The 21,071-nt window shown below is 43.6% G+C and overlaps 1 long non-coding RNA gene across 1 annotated transcript in view; it reads left to right on the forward strand.

Annotated features, from left to right (window-relative positions):
* The window catches only part of LOC140068799 (uncharacterized), an 81,872-nt gene that overhangs the window by 19,148 nt on the left and 41,653 nt on the right, over nucleotides 1-21,071 (forward strand). Inside the window, exon 2 of the long non-coding RNA XR_011848566.1 lies at nucleotides 7,744-7,916. This is a non-coding gene — a long non-coding RNA (uncharacterized lncRNA). The remainder of the gene's footprint in view (nucleotides 1-7,743; nucleotides 7,917-21,071) is intronic.

The raw sequence follows: 21,071 nt of genomic DNA on the forward strand, positions 1-21,071 counted from the left end.
AGATGTATGCAAACATCTGCAATCTATTCTTCACTGTTCCGCGCGTATATTATCTCCCGACAAGTTAACAGATGTGAAGAACAGTGAAGAATAGAATAAAAACAGTGAACACAGGATCATTTAAGTGAAAAACACAGTGAAGAATAGATTGCAGATGTTCTGCACATCTGCTTACTTGTCGGGAGATACGCTGTCCCGGGATCCGCTGCTCTCCGTGCCCCGCTGCTCTCCGTGCCCCGCTGCTCTCCGTGCCCCGCTGCTCTCCGTGCCCCGCTGCTCTCCGTGCCCCGATGTCTCCGTGCCCCGATGTCTCCGTGCCCCATGTCTCCGTGCCCCATGTCTCCGTGCCCCATGTCTCCGTGCTGCCGCTGCCGCTGCTCTCCGTGCTGCCGCTGCTCTCCGTGCCCCGATGTCTCCGTGCCCCGATGTCTCCGTGCCCCGATGTCTCTGTGCCCCATGTCTCCGTGCCCCATGTCTCCGTGCCCCATGTCTCCGTGCTGCCGCTGCCGCTGCTCTCCGTGCTGCCGCTGCTCTCCGTGCCCCGATGTCTCCGTGCCCCGATGTCTCCGTGCCCCGATGTCTCCGTGCCCCATGTCTCCGTGCCCCATGTCTCCGTGCCCCGATGTCTCTGTGCCCCATGTCTCCGTGCCCCATGTCTCCGTGCCCCATGTCTCCGTGCTGCCGCTGCCGCTGCTCTCCGTGCTGCCGCTGCTCTCCGTGCCCCGATGTCTCCGTGCCCCGATGTCTCCGTGCCCCGATGTCTCTGTGCCCCATGTCTCCGTGCCCCATGTCTCCGTGCCCCATGTCTCCGTGCTGCCGCTGCCGCTGCTCTCCGTGCTGCCGCTGCCCCATGTCTCCGTGCTGCCGCTGCCCCGGTGTCTCCTAGCTGCTCCCCGGTGTCTCTGTGCTGCTCCCTGGTGTCTCCGTCCTGCTCACCGTGTTCTTCAATGTGTTCTTCACACATATATATTGTTCTTCACATACTATTTTGTTCGCACCGTTCCGCGCGTATCTTCCGACAAGTAAGCAGATGTGCCGAACATCTGTAATCTATTCTTCACTGTGTTCTTCACTGTGTTTTTCACTTAAATGATCCTGTGTTCACTGTGTTCACTGTTTTTATTCTATTCTTCATTGTTCTTCACTGTGTTTTTTTAATTAAATGCTCGATCTCGAGCAGGGGAACTACTCGTCCGAGCAACGAGCCGTCTCGAGTACCCTAATGCTCGACCGAGCATCAAGCTCGGACGAGCATGTTCGCTCATCTCTAGTCATGAGTTTTTATAATCAGCACATACTCAGGATACGCCATTAATAATGGATTTTTGGGGGTGACACACAACCCCCACAACAAGAGCTGTTCAGTGCAAGCAGTGGGCCCAATGTCTCTGTCGGAGATGTCAATGCAGCTGGCAGTTATCATTAAAAGTTAATAGGAGCTGAAGATTTAGTATCAGCTACAGGTTACACCACATACCTAAAAGCAACTACCTCCGAATCCCCACCAATGCTCATTTAATTTTGGTGTTTCCTGCATTTGAATAGTAAATCCCCCTTTAACCCTGCTGCTTTTGATAAAACACAATGCATAAAGATTTCCAGAAGGAACCCACCTATACCAACTCTTTCTTTAATAGACTAATAGACATCACTTGATTGATCCCTCTACACTTTTGCTCTAGTTCCTGCCATCCCTGAGAAATAAGTGTGTATATTGTCAGGTGGGTGATCTTGGGTTGGGGTAGACACCCCGAAACCGCTTAACTGGCAGTAGACAATATTAGGTGTCGAAACTAACAACTTTGGAGAAAAAAATCCAACAGTGCTAAAATCAGAAGGAGACAACTACTAAGCAATGCAAAGAGTTTTAGGTGGAGTTGGTTAAAAGTCCTCTAGGGGGGAAGATACCATTTTTTGGAGGTTTCATTGATGTATGCTGGCTATTATACACCCTTAAGCAAAAGGTTGAATGAAACGGATAGATTTTTAGTTTCTTGCATAATGCACACCCTTTTGGCCATGCATTATGTCCTAGCTAGAGATGAGCGAGCACTAAAATGCTCGAGTGCTCGTTATTCGAGACGAACTTTTCCAGATGCTCGAGTGCTCGTCTCGAATAACGAGCCCCATTGAAGTCAATGGGAGACTCGAGCATTTTTCAAAGGGACCATGGTTCGGGAATAAAATGTGTTAATTAATTGAAAAAGAATGTCTTCTGATAAGTTAGCAGATGTATGCAAACATCTGCAATCTATTCTTCACTGTTCCGCGCGTATATTATCTCCCGACAAGTTAACAGATGTGAAGAACAGTGAAGAATAGAATAAAAACAGTGACCACATGATCATTTAAGTGAAAAACACAGTGAAGAATAGATTGCAGATGTTCTGCACATCTGCTTACTTGTCGGGAGATACGCTGTCCCGGGATCCGCTGCTCTTCTTCCACTGAAGTCTCCCCGATGTCTCCGTGCCCCGATGTCTCCGTGCCCCTATGTCTCCGTGCCCATATGTCTCCGTGCCCATATGTCTCCGTGCCCATATGTCTCCGTGCCCCGATGTCTCCGTGCCCATATGTCTCCGTGCCCATATGTCTCCGTGCCCCGATGTCTCCGTGCCCATATGTCTCCGTGCCCCGATGTCTCCGTGCCCATATGTCTCCGTGCCCATATGTCTCCGTGCCCATATGTCTCCGTGCCCCGATGTCTCCGTGCCCATATGTCTCCGTGCCCCGATGTCTCCGTGCCCCGATGTCTCCGTGCCCATATGTCTCCGTGCCCCGATGTCTCCGTGCCCATATGTCTCCGTGCCCCGATGTCTCCGTGCCCATATGTCTCCGTGCCCCGATGTCTCCGTGCCCATATGTCTCCGTGCCCCGATGTCTCCGTGCCCATATGTCTCCGTGCCCATATGTCTCCGTGCCCCGATGTCTCCGTGCCCCTATGTCTCCGTGCCCCGATGTCTCCGTGCCCCGATGTCTCCGTGCCCATATGTCTCCGTGCCCCGATGTCTCCGTGCCCCGATGTCTCCGTGCCCCGATGTCTCCGTGCCCATTTGTCTCCGTGCCCCGATGTCTCCGTGCCCATATGTCTCCGTGCCCATATGTCTCCGTGCCCATATGTCTCCGTGCCCATATGTCTCCGTGCCCCGATGTCTCCGTGCCCATATGTCTCCGTGCCCCGATGTCTCCGTGCCCCGATGTCTCCGTGCCCATATGTCTCCGTGCCCCGATGTCTCCGTGCCCATATGTCTCCGTGCCCCTATGTCTCCGTGCCCCGATGTCTCCGTGCCCCGATGTCTCCGTGCCCCGATGTCTCCGTGCCCATATGTCTCCGTGCCCCGATGTCTCCGTGCCCATATGTCTCCGTGCCCATATGTCTCCGTGCCCATATGTCTCCGTGCCCATATGTCTCCGTGCCCATATGTCTCCGTGCCCCGATGTCTCCGTGCCCATATGTCTCCGTGCCCCGATGTCTCCGTGCCCATATGTCTCCGTGCCCCGATGTCTCCGTGCCCATATGTCTCCGTGCCCATATGTCTCCGTGCCCCGATGTCTCCGTGCCCCTATGTCTCCGTGCCCCGATGTCTCCGTGCCCCGATGTCTCCGTGCCCATATGTCTCCGTGCCCCGATGTCTCCGTGCCCCGATGTCTCCGTGCCCCGATGTCTCCGTGCCCATTTGTCTCCGTGCCCCGATGTCTCCGTGCCCATATGTCTCCGTGCCCATATGTCTCCGTGCCCATATGTCTCCGTGCCCATATGTCTCCGTGCCCCGATGTCTCCGTGCCCATATGTCTCCGTGCCCCGATGTCTCCGTGCCCCGATGTCTCCGTGCCCATATGTCTCCGTGCCCCGATGTCTCCGTGCCCATATGTCTCCGTGCCCCTATGTCTCCGTGCCCCGATGTCTCCGTGCCCCGATGTCTCCGTGCCCCGATGTCTCCGTGCCCATATGTCTCCGTGCCCCGATGTCTCCGTGCCCATATGTCTCCGTGCCCATATGTCTCCGTGCCCATATGTCTCCGTGCCCATATGTCTCCGTGCCCCGATGTCTCTGTGCCCCGATGTCTCTGTGCCCCGATGTCTCCGTGCCCCGATGTCTCCGTGCCCCGATGTCTCCGTGCCCCGATGTCTCCGTGCCCATATGTCTCCGTGCCCATATGTCTCCGTGCCCATATGTCTCCGTGCCCATATGTCTCCGTGCCCCGATGTCTCCGTGCCGCTCCCCGATGTCTCCGTGCCGCTGCCCGATGTCTCTGTGCTGCTCCCCGGTGTCTCTGTGCTGCTCCCCGGTGTCTCCGTCCTGCTCACCGTGTTCTGCAATGTCTTCTTCACACATATATATTGTTCTTCACATACTATTTTGTTCGCACCGTTCCGCGCGTATCTTCCGACAAGTAAGCAGATGTGCCGAACATCTGTAATCTATTCTTCACTGTGTTCTTCACTGTGTTTTTCACTTAAATGATCCTGTGTTCACTGTGTTCACTGTTTTTATTCTATTCTTCATTGTTCTTCACTGTGTTTTTTTAATTAAATGCTCGATCTCGAGCAGGGGAAATACTCGTCCGAGCAACGAGCCGTCTCGAGTACCTTAATGCTCGAACGAGCATCAAGCTCGGACGAGCATGTTCGCTCATCTCTAGTCCTAGCTCAACCTGGTATAACAGTTCTTGTATTCCGCAGAAGATAATCTGGCCACTTGTCGCAGAGGAAGGTTATTATGATTGTAGATTGCATTGTGTAAATGGAATGTTCCTGTATTATTATGAACAGTATATTAAAATCTAATCTCCGTGGCTTCACAGCAAGTTTGCAGCTTGTAATCTGTCATATAACATCGAGCACCAACTGTTATTACTTCATGATTACATGTTTAGATTGGGCGATGATGGCAGCGCCAGCGGAATTAGCTGCCATTTATATAACACAGATGAGTTAGAAGACCGCCTGTTCTGCATCTGCAGGAGATATACCTTTTTTTTTTTTTAAAGGAAACCTACCACTTGGAATCATGCTAAGCCGCATCTAAGCCACAAATACCGTGAACCAGCTCAGGGTGAGCTGATGCCGGCGCTTATCTTACTTATGTTCTTAAACAGATGTAAAGCGTTTAAACACTTTATTAAACTTTATATAGGAAGTAGCTTCACCACACCGTGGTGTGCGTCTGAATAGAAAGTGGTCCCGCGAATGGTGCGCCGAGCGCGGACCACAGTGTGGTGAAGCTACTTCATATATAAAGTTTGATAAAGCGTTTAAACGCTTTGCATCTGTTTAAGAACATAAGGAAGATAAGCGCCGGCATCAGCTCACCCTGAGCTGGTGCACGGTATTTGTGGCTTAGAAGCACGATTCCAAGTGGTAGGTTTCCTTTAAGGAATATATTTCAAAAGAGGGGTAAGTACCCTTCCTATGTTAACGTATACTGTTACTTATTTCCCCATAACACCTTTGGGGGAATTTATCACAACTTTAACAGGTTTGATGTACATGTTTTTCGCAGCAAAAACAAGAACATCAGATACATCAATTATAAGCTTTGTGACTGGTTCTAGTAATAACCACCCGAATAGTGAATGCAGCTCTGGAGTATAGTGTAAGATGTTATTCAGGATCAATACGGTATAAACAACGCAATGTATGTATACAGTCACTCTACCAGCAGAATAGTGAGTGTACTTCTGGAGTATAATACAGACTGTAACTAAGGATTAGTAGAGGATCCAAATTTATTGATGTTGTATATAGGCAGATCACAAAACGAGGGGTCCGATGGGGTCCCACTTTTCGGGAGAGTAATGGAGCAGACGACCATGCTTGAACGTTCTGCTCCATTCACCTCTATGGGGCTGATGGAGATCGCCGAGCACCACACTCGGCAATTTCCATTGGCTCCATTGAGGTGTGCTAACAGATTCCAGATGGTAACTAGTAAAATTGTGAATGCACTTCTGGATTTGACTAGAGGATGCAAATTAAAGGGGTTGTCCACTTTCAGCAAATAATTGATATTGTTGTATAATAAATAGTTCTACAATTTTCCAATATACTTTCTGTATATGTTCCTCATGGTTTTCAAAATTTCTGTTTGCTATCATTCTATAGGAAGCTTCATTGTTTGCTTCCAGTGCATAGGAAATAGACCATGACCAACAAGCAGAGATCTAGAAAACCACAATGAATTGTTACAGAAAGTATATAAGAACATTGTATAACTTTTCACTACACAAACAATATCAATTATTTGCTGAAAGTGGACGACCCCTAATATACAGTAACTTCAGATAAAGGCAAGCAAAGCAATCACAAGGTAACTACGCTAAGATCATATGTAGGTAAGTTGTAAATTGATATTTAACAGCAGTTTACATGAGTTTACTTCCAGCGACTGGATAAAGCTATGTACAGATAGAAATATTCTCATGAAATGATTTGTGGTTTCTCTTCCGATCCTCATTGTATCTCAGCCACATATCAGGTCACTGCTGCTAATGAGAATCCAATACTTCATTACACTCTGCCGCCCTCTTCCATGATGACATGAGGTGATGCACAATATTTTATTGACTGATCAACTATGTATTATTATGGAAATGTCTCGCCATATTTCATCCCTCCAGAAACAGATGTCCAATAAGAAAGCAAGGTGACAAACATTATGGCTAATACTAAATCTCTTAGATAGCTTGTCAGATACAGATAAACCAATATGAACTCCACTTAAATACTGCAATGGATTTCCCATTGGTGGGGTCTCCAAAGTGTTGCTTCATTATATGTAAATTAGTCAGTCTCAACCCCAGATGTGCCAAGAGGGACCATGTGACTGCCATAGAATACAGAATAAGTTTATCATTTGGAGAATAGTGGAAATTAAAGTTGAAAAAAACTAAAGTTTTTAAAGGGGTATTCCCACAAAGAGAAGTTTCTTAAATATACAAAATAACACATTCACTAATTCACTATTATTAACAAAAATACAGCATTTCAGAGATATAAGTCTTACCTGTTCTATCAGTCCTGGTGTATACTATTTGAGTGGCCCCTGGTTCCCGACCATGGATCTTCTGACTTTAGGGTTGGCAGCCATCTTGCCTGACACTGTGGAGCCGAGCTCTTCTCTGCTCTCTGCAGCGTCCCCTCCGCTTGCAGTCCAGGACAAGCTCACACTGATACACACTGACCTCTTTCCAGCAAACAACAGCAGCAAAGAGAGGAAAGCTACAAGCTACTGGCAGATAAGTCCTTTATTCGGGGAAGGGGGGGGGGCTTATCTGAACAAAGATGTAGCAGAGCTGACTGTGTAATATGCATTCCATGGACTTCATTATCTCATCTTTGATCTGTCTCATCTCTCTTCCTATGTGTCATATACAAGTACAATGTTCAGAATGTAAATGAAAGTGTACATAAACCTGTACCCCCTGATAATCTAACCACATTATCAGCACACAGCATATCATAGCACTACAGGGATCATAATGTGTCTGCTTAGAGAGTCCCCACCCACACTCTGGAATCTTACACTGACCTAGTGATAGGTGCTAAAACAGTAAATAAAACTGTAACTGTAAGAGTAAAATTGTAAAGTAAGAAGTAAAACATTTTCTTTATTGTGTAAACATTGCTAGGGGATTAAAATTTGAGAATTTTTTTTGTGGACAAACCCCTTTAAGTCTTTACCATGGTGCCATGAACTTTTTTTTTTACTATTATGAAATAAAGTATGTTTTTAATCATCAGGGATATTTTTCTAAGGACTTGGCCCACTGCTGGAAATTTTGTCTGTGCTTCTCGAAATGAAAGAGGGTGGTTGCAGTCTTTCCTATGTTCTGGGTGGTACATGACCATAACAGTTGCTGGAAGATGACGTTCCTTTGTCACTGGCTTGATGCCTACATGATGGAAACCATCAGGTAAGTGATTACATCATCTATCTACACCGTCAAAATAGAATAAAAAAAAGAGATTAAAAGTGAAGTATGTAATATAGTTTAACGTTTACAACTGTATGTTTCTGAGTGCATTTTCTACAGGGGTTTGGCATGACTCATTACAGTCTGCAGATGAATAAAGTTCCCTACAGAGACATTAATGGAACTGAAGAAAAGGGGAATTGTGACATCATTGCTCTCAGAGGAGGCCACATCAATGCAACAGTAGACGTGAAGGCCGACCAATATCTTCCCTAGTGATTCTACAAAGTATAGGAGAGCTGTAATGGTTGACAACAGGGCCTCATGTCCCTCATGTTTCTGGGGAACAATATTCTTATTATCTCCCTATATTTTTTCCAGGTTTATATGTTAACTCTTATATGCTGGTAAATCATTTATATTCCTTCCGATACTCTAGACTGATACCTTGGAATCTGCTGTATATACGGGGGTGTTACAGTTAAAAAGGAGTCCCAACACCCTGGGGGCCATGGTCTATCTATTTGCATAAGGAAAAAAATTCTGAAAAAAACATTAAAACTTTAGCACCTTGCAAATGTTCCGTGAATAGACAGTGTTTTATAAGTGACTCCGTTGAGATTCAGCCAATCTGCCCATTAGTATTCAGAACGTACAAGGCAAACATCTCAAGTTTAGCTTCATCTGCCTTTTTTAATGGATATTTTTTAGTCTCCGCTACTATAAACTCCCCATTATATGCTTATCCCTGATTTACTTCCTCTGCTTAATACTATGAAGCTTGTTTAAGACTTGGCTTAATTCAGAACACGGCATTTGCTGCTCCAGCCCCGTATTCATCTGCTGAAACTATCTTTTGTCTGGATGAATAGCTGAACTTTAATGAGATAACTAAGGAGAACTGGTCTTCAGGCGCCAACTTGTTACTTAAAATGGCCTTGAAATGTGAATGTATCCCTGCAGATTCCTGCCTTATAGGGATATTACTATTCCAGGAAACAAATATAATTCTTTGTATGATGAAAATGTCCCAATAAATTAACCTTTTAGTTCACCCTTTAGAGCTGCCAAGGTTACATACATAATTTAATTCCAGTCTGTCCTAAGCCAGAAAAAAATCCCATGGGTCAGACCTAAAATATAACTTTTTTTCTATATAATGAAGTGATCTTTAGTAGATTGTCACTCCAATAAATTAAAAACAACGGGGCTCATTTACTTACCTGGGCCCTGTCGTGATCCCACGGTCCGCCTGTGTTCCTGCATCCCTCGCTTCTGCGCTGAGGTCCGCCGGAGTTCACCTTCTTCTTCCTGGTGCATGTGAGTGCTTGATCTTGCGACACAATTCTGCAGTTTATCTGAATCCGTCGGGTTATCCGACGGCCCGCCCCCTGATTTCTGCCAGGTTCAAGCTGGAGCGATGCGCCAAAATTCGATCACGTACACCAAAATTCCAAGGCAATTCCGTGCAAAAAGGAAGTCGTCGGGAAACCCAACGATTTTGCGTCCGATGGACCCTTAGTAAATGAGCCCTTTATGTGAAAGAAACTGCCTCTAACTGTCTCACATGTCTTACTGTCCCTAAATTTACTCCCCAGTATAAAATGAAAGTGCATCTCTGCAGCGCTTACACTTTAAATGAAAGTAGCTCTGTATGAACATTTTTAAAAACTTTTTCCCTAGAAGTAGCTTAACATGTAAACTTTTTAAAACTTTTTCCCTTAAAGCCCGCTAGAAGGGCGACTGCACAGATTTCACAGTATGCCAGTTCTTGCATCATGCAGAAATACATATTACAAGAACTAGCTGCCTGCTGGGCGAACTTCATCACTGATACCAATATTATTTTTTTGCATAATGTTTTTGTATGATGCAAGGACTCCCGTCCTGTGCAATGTGTGCAGTCTGTGGGATCAGGTCAACATACGGGCTACTTATGTTCATAGCTGCCGGCCTTAAATTGTAAAGGAAAATCTAGCTCTGGCTTCCTGGTATAGAAAAAGAATCTCAGAACTGCAGCTGACATTTTATTTGAAATGACAAGGCTACCTACGGTAATTTTGTTGTGAATATACATGAAAGCATTTGATTGGACACTGAATAGTTAATCACTTAAGAAGAATGTTCTGTACCTTTGCTTTTAGTAAGAGTACTGGTGTGATGGTAACTGCGGGTAAGTGAACCCCCCTGCACCCGTTGCTTAGCAGTTCTCAACCTTATAAGGGTTTTATAAATATACACCATTGTCTTAAAGCGATCTACCTGCAGCACCTACCCAGCTCACTAATACCCTGCAGTGATGCTGAAAAGGCTGTAACATACATTAAAGGCAGTGTAATCAAGTCTAAGCTACAGATGCTGCCCCCGGTGCCAGTGTGTGCCCCCATACACTAGCACACAGACCTCTCACCCACTGTTTAACCCTTCGGTGCTACAGCTGTTAGCTGGAAATCTTGTTTTTCGCTTCCTTTCATCCACTATGCTGGATGCTCTCAATTCCTGATATTTCATCTGCCGCAGTGTTTTTGCCTCTGGTTGAATAACAGGAAAACGCATGTTTTAGATTATTTATAATTAATCTGATCATCTTGTTCATTCATTATCTTTTTTTTTAGATAAACTGATGGATAGATCTTTTCAACCATCATAACCTACCTACCACATTCTAGCTACTTGTAAATCATATATATCCATCTCTTACTATATGTATCCATCAATCTACCTCAAATTCATATGGCATATAAAAGTTCTTACATAATAGCATGCACATGAACATTAACACCAACTTGAACCCGAGCCCCATGGGAATCAATGGGGACCCAGATTTTAACACACAGAAATGGCCGTAAAATGCAGGTAGTAAGGAACGGGGGGATTTAAAAATTGTGGGAATAACAGGGAAGATGCCCTTCCAAAAATAGGCAATGCAATGTATTTAAAATAATGTAAAAAAAAATTATAGAAAAAATTGGGCCGAGTGGGCCAGTGTGGGGCGTTACTGTCCCTCCGCTGGTGCACTCGCTGCTGCCGGCTACTTAAAAGGCCCTGCCAGGCATAGAATAAACGAGAAGCAGCCTCCTGCCCCGATACATCAAGAGGCCTCTGCCTCTTGATGTATGCAGCTGCAAACATGCACGAGCGCCAGCGTATGATAAATATCTCCCAGTGTGTCTATGTTGGAATTTGCGGAACCACAGTAAAGGGAGAGTCAAGCTATTTGTTCCAGATGGCATGGTATATGACAGTCTCTTTAAGATTTTGATGGAAATTCAAGCTATACTGCTACAGCACCCTTAAGATTTTGTTGGAACTGCAAACTATACAGCAACAGCACCTTTAAGATATTTCTGGATTATGCTGTAAATGCTAATAGTCTGGTCCTGCACTGTAGCAGTAGCTTAACCCCTTCCCGACGCGCACCGTACTAGTACGGTCCCATGGTCCCAGTGCATGGAGAGGGCTCGCGGGCCGAGCCCTCTTAGCCAGTAAGCCTTTGCTGCATATTGCAGAAAAGGCATACCTGTAACACCCGCGATCGGTGCTAGCACTGATCGCGGGCGTTTTCACCTGGATCGTCACCGGCAATGCTGCCGGCGGCTTCCAAAAGACGGCGGCGCACAGGCGCCGCCATCTTGCCGCGGATCGTCGCTCCCTGATGACGTCAAGGGGAGCGGCAATCCGTCGCCATGGTAGCCTCGGGTGTTCCGAATAGCCGAGGCTACTTCGTTTTAACCAATTCATTCACCAATGTGTTAATTGCACATTGTAATGCATGGGCAGTAAAATCCACATATACTGCCATACTGCAGGGGGTGCCAGATGGTGGAAGAAATAGGCCTGGTATCAGGATATGTGATTCTGCCTCTTATACAGCAAATCATAGCCTTCCCAGTATGTGAAAAGCTGTTTTCCCACAAACCTAGATCTTTATGTCTAACTAAAGTTCGGGTTGGGTCCATGAACCCTGAACTTTTAAGTTTGCATTCGCTCATCACTACCAACCACACATCAAACAGGTTTGTGTATCTTTTAAAAAAATGGCAAGGCTTAATTTTATCCCATTCCTAGCCCCAATAGTTATATGCAAACCAATTTTAACAGTAAAAGTAACACTGACTAATATTCTATATGCTTGGTTTATAAGGGATCAAATCATCAATTGATCGAATTATCAAAGATCAACTTATCGACTTACCGTATATACTTACCGTATATACTCGTGTATAGGCCGAGTTTTTCAGCACAAAAAATGTGCTGAAAAACGTCCCCTCGGCTTATACACGAGTCTATAACAAAAAAAATTACCCACTTAAAAAAAAAATAAACTTAAATACTCACCCTCCGATGTCAGCACAGCTCCCTGATGTCGGCACGGCTTACCTATGTCCCCGATGTCAGCGCGTCCTGTCTTCTTTCTTCTCCGCGGCTCCTCTTCTTTCTTCTATCTTCCGGCATGGAGGCGGCCATGGTTTCTTAGTGGCCGCACATACTATTACGTCAGCAGCAGCCGCGTCTTAGTATGCGCCTGCTAGAAGAAGAGATGTCCGCGTCCATGCCGGAAGAATGAAGAGGAGCCGTGGAGAAGAAAGAAGACGGGACGCGCTGACATCGGGAACATCGGTAAGTCGCGCCGACATCGGGGAGCCGCGCTGACATCGGAGGGTGAGTATATAAGTTTATTTTTTTAAGGGCCGTGGGGGCAGGCTGGCTGTATACTACTAGGGGATGATGTATACTTCTAGGGGCTTGCTGTATACTACTAGGGGCTTGCTGTATACTACTAGGGACTTGCTGTATACTACTAGGGGGCTGCTGTATACTACTAGGGGGCTGCTGTATACTACTAGGGGGCGGCTGTATACTACTAGGGGGCTGCTGTATACTACTAGGGGGCTGCTGTATACTACTAGGGGCTGCTGAATACTACATGGGGGCTGGCAGGCTGTATACTACTGGGGGCTGGCAGGCTGTATACTACTGGGGGCTGGCAGGCTGTATACTACTGGGGGGGTTTGACCAATGCATTTCCCACCCTCGGCCTATACTCGAGTCAGTAGTTTTTCCCAGTTTTTGGTGGTAAAATTAGGGGTCTCGGCTTATACTCAGGTCGGCTTATACTCGAGTATATACGGTAACTAAAATCCCAGTGGGGCTAATTGGCACCCCGTATGGACAGCTGGTGGTTTAACTTCACATGGATGTGACATGGAAAGATGTGCTGTCTTTGGCAGCTTTGTGTGTATTGTGGGTTATGTTGGTGGTTCATTTACAGGTGGGGTTGGTTTTCTTTGTAGTGCATTACAATGGTTTAAGGAACCTGCATACCAGTAGTAACATTGCAATAGATTGTGAAGATTATTACATTGCAAGAAAATACAAAAGTTTACAGGTTGATATTAATGATATGAATCACATATAGAAAAACTTTTCCTACAATCAGTTGGTGGGTTTCAATTGGATAAACTGGTGATTTTCAGAACACATGAAAGCTTCTTTGACTGAGAAGTCCTTACAAAGTGTCTGAATTGCTTCATGTTTATTTTGGATATTTTGTTGGAGACAAGCTTAAGTGCCTTTATTGTAAGGTTTATGTGAGTCACCTCACTCATTCTATAAGTAGTTATTTGTGCTTTGTTCCCACTTGTTACAATCTATAACAATGTCTCTTAAGTGGTCTGGCTGCTTGGCAGCTTTATAAATTCCTATATATAAGAATAGAAAATAGACTCCAGATGGTCACTGTACATCCTGCACATCAAGAAATCATTGTACAACCTATATTTTTCTTAGGCTTAATATACAGTTGAATATTCTTTGTACCTTTTATACAATATAATGTATGTTATCATCCATTCTTTGTTGAATGTACCTAGGGGTAGTAGGCTCAGACATAGGGCAGCAAAATCTTCAGCTGTGTTTATGAACCCATAAAAATACATGAGGACTAGAGATGAGCGAGTATACTCGTCCAAGCTTGATGCTTGTTCGAGTATTAGCGTACTCAAAATGGCTCGTTGCTGAGTATCTCGCCTGCTCGAGATCGAGCATTTACTTAAGGAAACACAGTGAAGAACTGTGAAGAATACTATGAAAACAGTGAACACAGTGAACACAGGATCATTTAAGTGAAGAACACAGTGAAGAACACAGTGAAGAACATATTGCAGATTTTCCGTACATCTGCTAAGTTATCCGAAGACACGCGTGCCGGACGGTGTTCTCACATAAAATACTCGAGTGCTCGTTACTCAAGTCGAACTTTTCCCGATGCTCGGTACTCGTATCGAATAACGAACCCCATTGAAGTCAATGGGAGACTTGAGCATTTTTCACTGAAAGAACACATTGAAAGAACACCGAAGAACACATTGCAGATGTTTGCAGATGTTTTCACTGAAAGAACATAGTGAAGAACACATTGCAGATGTTTCTTCACACATATTGTTCTTCACATACTATTGTGAAGAACACTGTATGTACACTCACTGGCCACTTTATTAGGTACAACATGCTAGTAACGGGTTGGCCCCCTTTTGCCTTCAGAACTGCCTCAATTCTTTGTGGCATAGATTCAACAAGGTGCTGGAAGCATTCCTCAGAGATTTTGGTCCATATTGACATGATGGCATCACACAGTTGCCGCAGATTTGTCGGCTGCACATCCATGATGCAAATCTCCCGTTCCACCACATCCCAAAGATGCTCTATTGGATTAAGATCTGGTGACTGTGGAGGCCATTTGAGTACAGTGAACTCATTGTCATGTTCAAGAAACCAGTCTGAGATGATTCCAGCTTTATGAAATGGCGCATTATCCTGCTGAAAGTAGCCATCAGATGTTGGGTACATTGTGGTCATAAAGGGATAGACATGGTCAGCAACAATACTCAGGTAGGCTGTGGCGTTGCAACGATGCTCAATTGGTACCAAGGGGCCCAAAGAGTGCCAAGAAATTATTCCCTTATTAGTCAGGCCTAAAACATAACTTCTTTTTTGCTTATAAAAGATTCAATCATAAATTTGTGACACACTTAGTTAAAAACCGCAAGTGTGAGGCTGTAGACTGTCCTAGTCTAATAAGTAATCCTGGGTGTGAACTCAGCCTATAAGTATCTATCTCTGGGTCCCTGCAGCGGCCCGTTGATTAAACAGCCTCAGACTTAGCTAGCCCCGATCCCCTGATGACGCTGGTTCTCCGGCGAAACATGTCGGGGGGGCTATTGTTTGGCTTTTAATTTGCTAAGTCTGAGGCTGTTTAATCAACGGGCCGCTGCAGGGACCCAGAGATAGATACTTATAGGCTGAGTTCACACCCAGCGTTGGACCCGGGAGAAGCCTCTCCAATGATCCACTGCTAGCATTAGAGACATAAACTGGTTCAGGTTGCATTCACGTGATGCATTTGCATTGTGTTTTTGAATGTATTGGCCAAAATGTTTAATCACATGTAAATACATTTTCTTAGTTGCAACATGCTTGTAGTGTGACATTGTTAGTCATCATTATTAATATTAAAAGACAAAACACATGTTACTACTTACTATACACATACATGTTTTGTGCATTATACCTAATGCATTAGAATTGCAAACACATTTTTAGAATGCGGCCTCCGGCTTTGTTCACACTCTGTACTTGAATTACATTTAGGAAGGCAATTCCAGCAAAGTAGGGCTACCGACCCATCAACATATACAGAGTGCCATCCATAATTAAAAGGGTTGTCCTAACTGAGGGAATGGGGGGCATCAAAACAAGAAAGCAGTTGTACTTACCCCCTCCGTTGCTCCGGTCCAACACTATGCCTCCCATCAGTGACATCACAACCAGAGCAGCAGCCACATACTTCCCAACCTTGACTAGAGAAAAAAGGATAAAAAGCCCCTCTCTTTCTTCAGAAACAATGGCCATTATCTTGCTTCTTGCCACTCCCTACATAGTATAATGACCCATTTCTTTGCCCCGCCCCCTCTCAAGGACCTATGTAATACTACCTAATGCAACTCAGCCAGCAACATATGATACCCCTCTCTAATTTTATCATCTCTTTACTTTTGTGTCCTTCTGCCCTCTTCCATTTCCCCTCATATTGTGGCCTGCTGTCCCCCTTCATCTCCCCTCATGTTGTGGCCTCCTCTCCCAGTCTATCTTCCCTCATATTGTGGCGTCCTGTCCTTGTCCATCTCCCCTCATATTGTGGCCTCCTGTCATCATCCATCTTGCCTTATATAGTGACCTCCTATCTTCCTTCATCTTCACTCCACTCATATTGTGGAATCCTGTCCTCCTTTATCTCACCTCATTTAGTTGCCTCCCTTCCTCCTCCATCTCCACTCATGTAGTAGCCTCCTGTTCTCCATCTCCACTCATAAAGTAGCCTCCTGTCCTCCTCCATCTCCCTTCATAAAGTGTTCCTAGGTATTAAACAAAAAACTTTGCTACTTACCTTTCCTCGTTCTCTCACAGTCTTATCCAGTCTCCCTAGAGCTCTGAGATGATGTAGGAGGGAGGCAGGACCAGCCAGAGGAGGTGCTACCTCCACACATCACTGCTGTAGCATAGCAGAGACGTTTTGAGGTAGCAAGAGCTGATCCCGCTTCCTGGTGCCTGTTCTGCGGCTTTATACACACGTATAAATACATGAGTACATAAAAACAGAACCAAAACTAAGCTTGGTGTTGTGTATTGAGTGGACATTTGTGAGCTAATGTGTAATACCAGCACTTACTGTAAATCTGGCAACACACACATGGTTTCTTGGGTTACATGAATTCTCTTTCTGCTTCTTCTATCTGGAGGATATGGAGAAATAATAAAGAGAGAGATTGCGCTCCCAAGAAGTAGTAGGTGAGAGTAAAATCTGGTGTACTAGCCCACAGATGTGCCGAATCCCAAGGCGTGGGGAATTACCTGAATTAGGCTAAACAGTATGCCTAATTGCCTATAGTTGTGGCTGCACTCTGTCCTTTTTCCCAAATACTTCATAGAATAGGGTACAAAAAAGGACTTATTGTACATATACAGAGGCAGGAGTATTTAATAAAATAAAAGTGTACTTATACAAAAGTGACAAGTGTATGATAAAATTTGAAAATCATTATAATAAAGTCATGATTAAATAAAAAAAAATAATGAAAATACTTATAGTGGTGGAATAATAAATATTGGATTAAAGGGGGGAGAATAGAAGATAGAATTATCGAATAATGGAGGGTATGAAAGAGTTCATAATTAAGAATATATACTGTAATTGATTCAAAGTTAATACTGTATAAGTTTATCGTATATATAGTTATCTATCATAGGGAAAAGGGATAAGGATTTGTTACTGGTTAGAATATATATTAAATTACAAGTTTGTATAAGTTTATAAAGTATATATTTCTTATAGGAAATAAGGGGAAAAAATATTAACCCCTTAACGCTAAAGCCACTTTTCACCTTCCTGACACGGCCCATTTTTTCAAATCTGCCCTGTGTCACTACAAGTGGTTATAACTTCGGAACGCTTTAACATATCCAAGTGATTTTAAAATTGTTTTCTCGTGACACATCGTACTTCAGGTTATTTGAAAAATTTTGGTGGTATGTTTTGCATTTATTTATGAGAAAATCAGATATTTGGTGAAAATTTGGAAAAATTTTTGATTTTTGAACTTCAAAATGTTCTACTTTTTCCATACATAGTCATAACCGCAAAAAAACGTAATAACTAACATTCACTAAATGTCTAATTTATGTGGACATGGTTTTTTATGCATACTCTTATTTTTGTAGGATGTTATGGGCCTTTGAACGTTAGGTGCGATTTTTCACATTTTCATATAAAACGCAAAATCCTGCTATTGAGCGACCTGCTCAGGTTTCAAATCACTTTGAGAGGCCTAAATAAAAGTAAAACCCCATAAATTACCCCATTATAGAAACTACGCCCCTCAACGTACGTGAAACAACTTTTATGAAGTTTGTTAACCCTTTAATTGTTTTACAGGGGTTAAAACAAAATCGGATGCAATTTTGAAAGTAAAATTTTTTTGGCTAAATTAATGTTTTTCAAAAAATGTACAAATTCTCAGTGGATAAAATACCAAAACGCTCCACAAAATTTGATACCCAATCTCTCCTGTGTATAACAATCCCCCATATGTGGTGGTAACCTGCTGTATGGGCACACGCCAGGACATCGAAGGGAAGCTGCGCCATTCAGAGCAGATTATGCATTGTCACATTATAATGGCTATACAATCTTTATTTTTTTGGCAATTTGGACATACAAGGGCTTATTTTCTGCTACATGAGATGCACTTTACAAATACTTCATTTTAGTGGGTCATTAGCTTATTGATGAGATTTTATTAACTCTTGAATGTATGGGTGAAAAGAAAATTGTCAATTTTGGTTTACTTTCTTTTCGTATTTTTTGGGGGTCGTACACCGTACACTAAAAATATTATATTATCTTCATTATATAGGTCACTACGATTACGGTGATACCTCATTTATATAGTTTTTCATTTATTTTTACAATTTTACTGGATAAAAACTAATATAGAGGAATTCTCATTTGTTTTTGCATCGCCATATTTTCGGAGACGTAACTTTAATATTTTTTTGTTGACAGAGCTAGTTTAGGGCTTATTTTTTACGTGTTGAGTTGTTCTTTTCAGTGATACCATTTTGGCGCACATAACTTTTTTTGATCACTTTTTAGAACATTTTTGTGTAGAGATCCTGGGTCCAATAATGTTTCTGAGTTATTGTACGGATTGTTACGGACGCTGCGATACCAAATATGTGGGGTTTTTTGGCGATTTTGTGTTTTTTTCACTTTATTACATGTGTATAGGGAATATTTGTGTTTAGGGGACTCTAACTTTATTTAATTAATTATTTTTATTAAAAAATTATTTTATGTAATGTTTTTAACATTTTTATTAACTTTTACAGGTTAGCTTGAACAATTGATCCACTGATCACTTGTTCAAGCTTGTGCTGCGCATGCTCAGTGTGTTACAGCCGGGTCCTGTCAGGAGGCAGGGACCCGGCTACAGGAAGGAGGATCGCGCAGCCCCGGGCACCGGCAGTCCCGGGGCTGCGATCGGAGCAGCGGACCCCCAGCTCCGTTCAGGAGCCGGTGCCAGAAGCATGACGTAATAGTACTGCATTTTGCGGGAACGCACCTCCCGCGATGCAGTACTATTACGTCAAATGTCGGGAAGGGGTTTAGGTAATGAGGGGCATATTTTGCCCATACCGACATGTGAAGTACTATTACATCACATGTTGGCTGCTGATGTATGGCGAGGGCTCATGGGCTTGAGAGATGGTCCTGGAATGGTCAAAGGTTCTTGAAATTAAAGAACAAAGATATTTTTTTTTGGCTTGGAAATGTGTTTTAAGGAATGAGGACTGTGTTTGAAAATCTTTGTCTTTTGTACAGTTTTTTATCACTCTTTGAAATTGATTAAAAGGGATATTGGTTAACCACTGATGGTAGTGGGCACTGGGGAATTCTTTGGTGAAAATGTGTATGGAATCATGAAAGAGGGAGAGAAAATCAATGGAAAGTTGGGACCAGGTGGATGTAAAAGATAAACCTAAGTTATTTGAGTTGAGGGATTTTACAAAAGATTGTATTGCTCCTTCATCGCCACCCCAAATGAGTATCACGTCGTTGATCTACCAATTATAATAGATAATATGGTGGTGAAAAAGAGGTTTTTAGAGGCAGGTCGCGGGTGTTAGAGGCAGGTGTGGGCTATAATATATAGCTGACACCTGCAGCTTCTGGCACGAGCTCCGTTCAGGAGCCGGTGCCAGAAGCATGACGTAATAGTACAGCATTTTGCGGTATTGCTCCTTCATCGCCACCCCAAATGAGTATCACGTCGATGATGTACCAATTATAATAGATAATATGGTGGTGAAAAAGAGGTTTTTAGAGGCAGATCGCGGTTGTTAGAGGCAGGTGTCGGCTATAATATATAGCTGACACCTGCAGCTTCTGGCGCCAGCTCCGTTCAGGAGCCGGTGCCAGAAGCATGACGTAATAGTACTGCATTTTGCGGGAACGCACCTCCCGCGATGCAGTACTATTACGTCAAATGTCGGGAAGGGGTTAAGGTAATGAGGGGCATATTTTGCCCATACCGACATGTGAAGTACTATTACATCACATGTTGCCTGCTGATGTATGGCGAGGGCTCATGGACTCACGTGCTGCTTGAGAGATGGTCCTGGAATGGTCAAAGGTTCTTGAAATTAAAGAACAAAGATATTTTTTTTGGCTTGGAAATGTGTTTTAAGGAATGAGGATTGTGTTTGAAAATCTTTGTCTTTTGTACAGTTTTGTATCACTCTTTGAAATTGATTAAAAGGGATATTGGTTAACCACTGATGGTAGTGGGCACTGGGGAATTCTTTGGTGAAAATGTGTATGGAATCATGAAAGAGGGAGAGAAAATCAATGGAAAGTTGGGACCAGGTGGATGTAAAAGATAAACCTAAGTTATTTGAGTTGAGGGATTTTACAAAAGATTGTATTGCTCCTTCATCGCCACCCCAAATGAGTATCACGTCGTTGATGTACCGCTTATAATAGATAATATGGTGGTGAAAAAGAGGTTTGTCATGGATGTTAAATGATTTAAAAGCTCCTATATACAAGTTTACATAACTTGTAGTGAATGTAGTCCCCATTGCAGTACCGCAAATTTGGTGGTAGAGTTTTTGTTCAAAGCAGAATAAGTTCTGGGTTAGAAGGGAATGGCATCAATGATAAAGGAGATATGGCAGTGTGGCAAGGTAGAGTCAGATGTAAGGGATTGATGGCTTTTAATCCAAGATCATGAGGAATGTTAGAATATCATGCTGCAACATCCAATGTGAGAAAGTAATAATTTTCTTTCAATGGCAAGGTGCTGAGTTCTCTGAAAAATTGAGTTGAGTCTTTTAGTTAAGGAATTGGTACCGATGATGAGAGGTCAGCCAGGAGGGTCATTTGTTTTTTTATGGATTTTGGGCAAGTGGTAAATAGAGCTGTTAATGTATCAGTATCTAAAATGTAGTTATGCTCATCTTTGGAGATAATATAGTTTAAGAAAGCAAGTTTTATGAGAAATATACTTACCTCTCTCCTCTTAGATTTGGCGGACA

This window comes from Engystomops pustulosus, chromosome 7 (genome assembly GCF_040894005.1).
Source record: "Engystomops pustulosus chromosome 7, aEngPut4.maternal, whole genome shotgun sequence".
NCBI classification, from domain to species: Eukaryota; Metazoa; Chordata; class Amphibia; order Anura; family Leptodactylidae; genus Engystomops; species Engystomops pustulosus.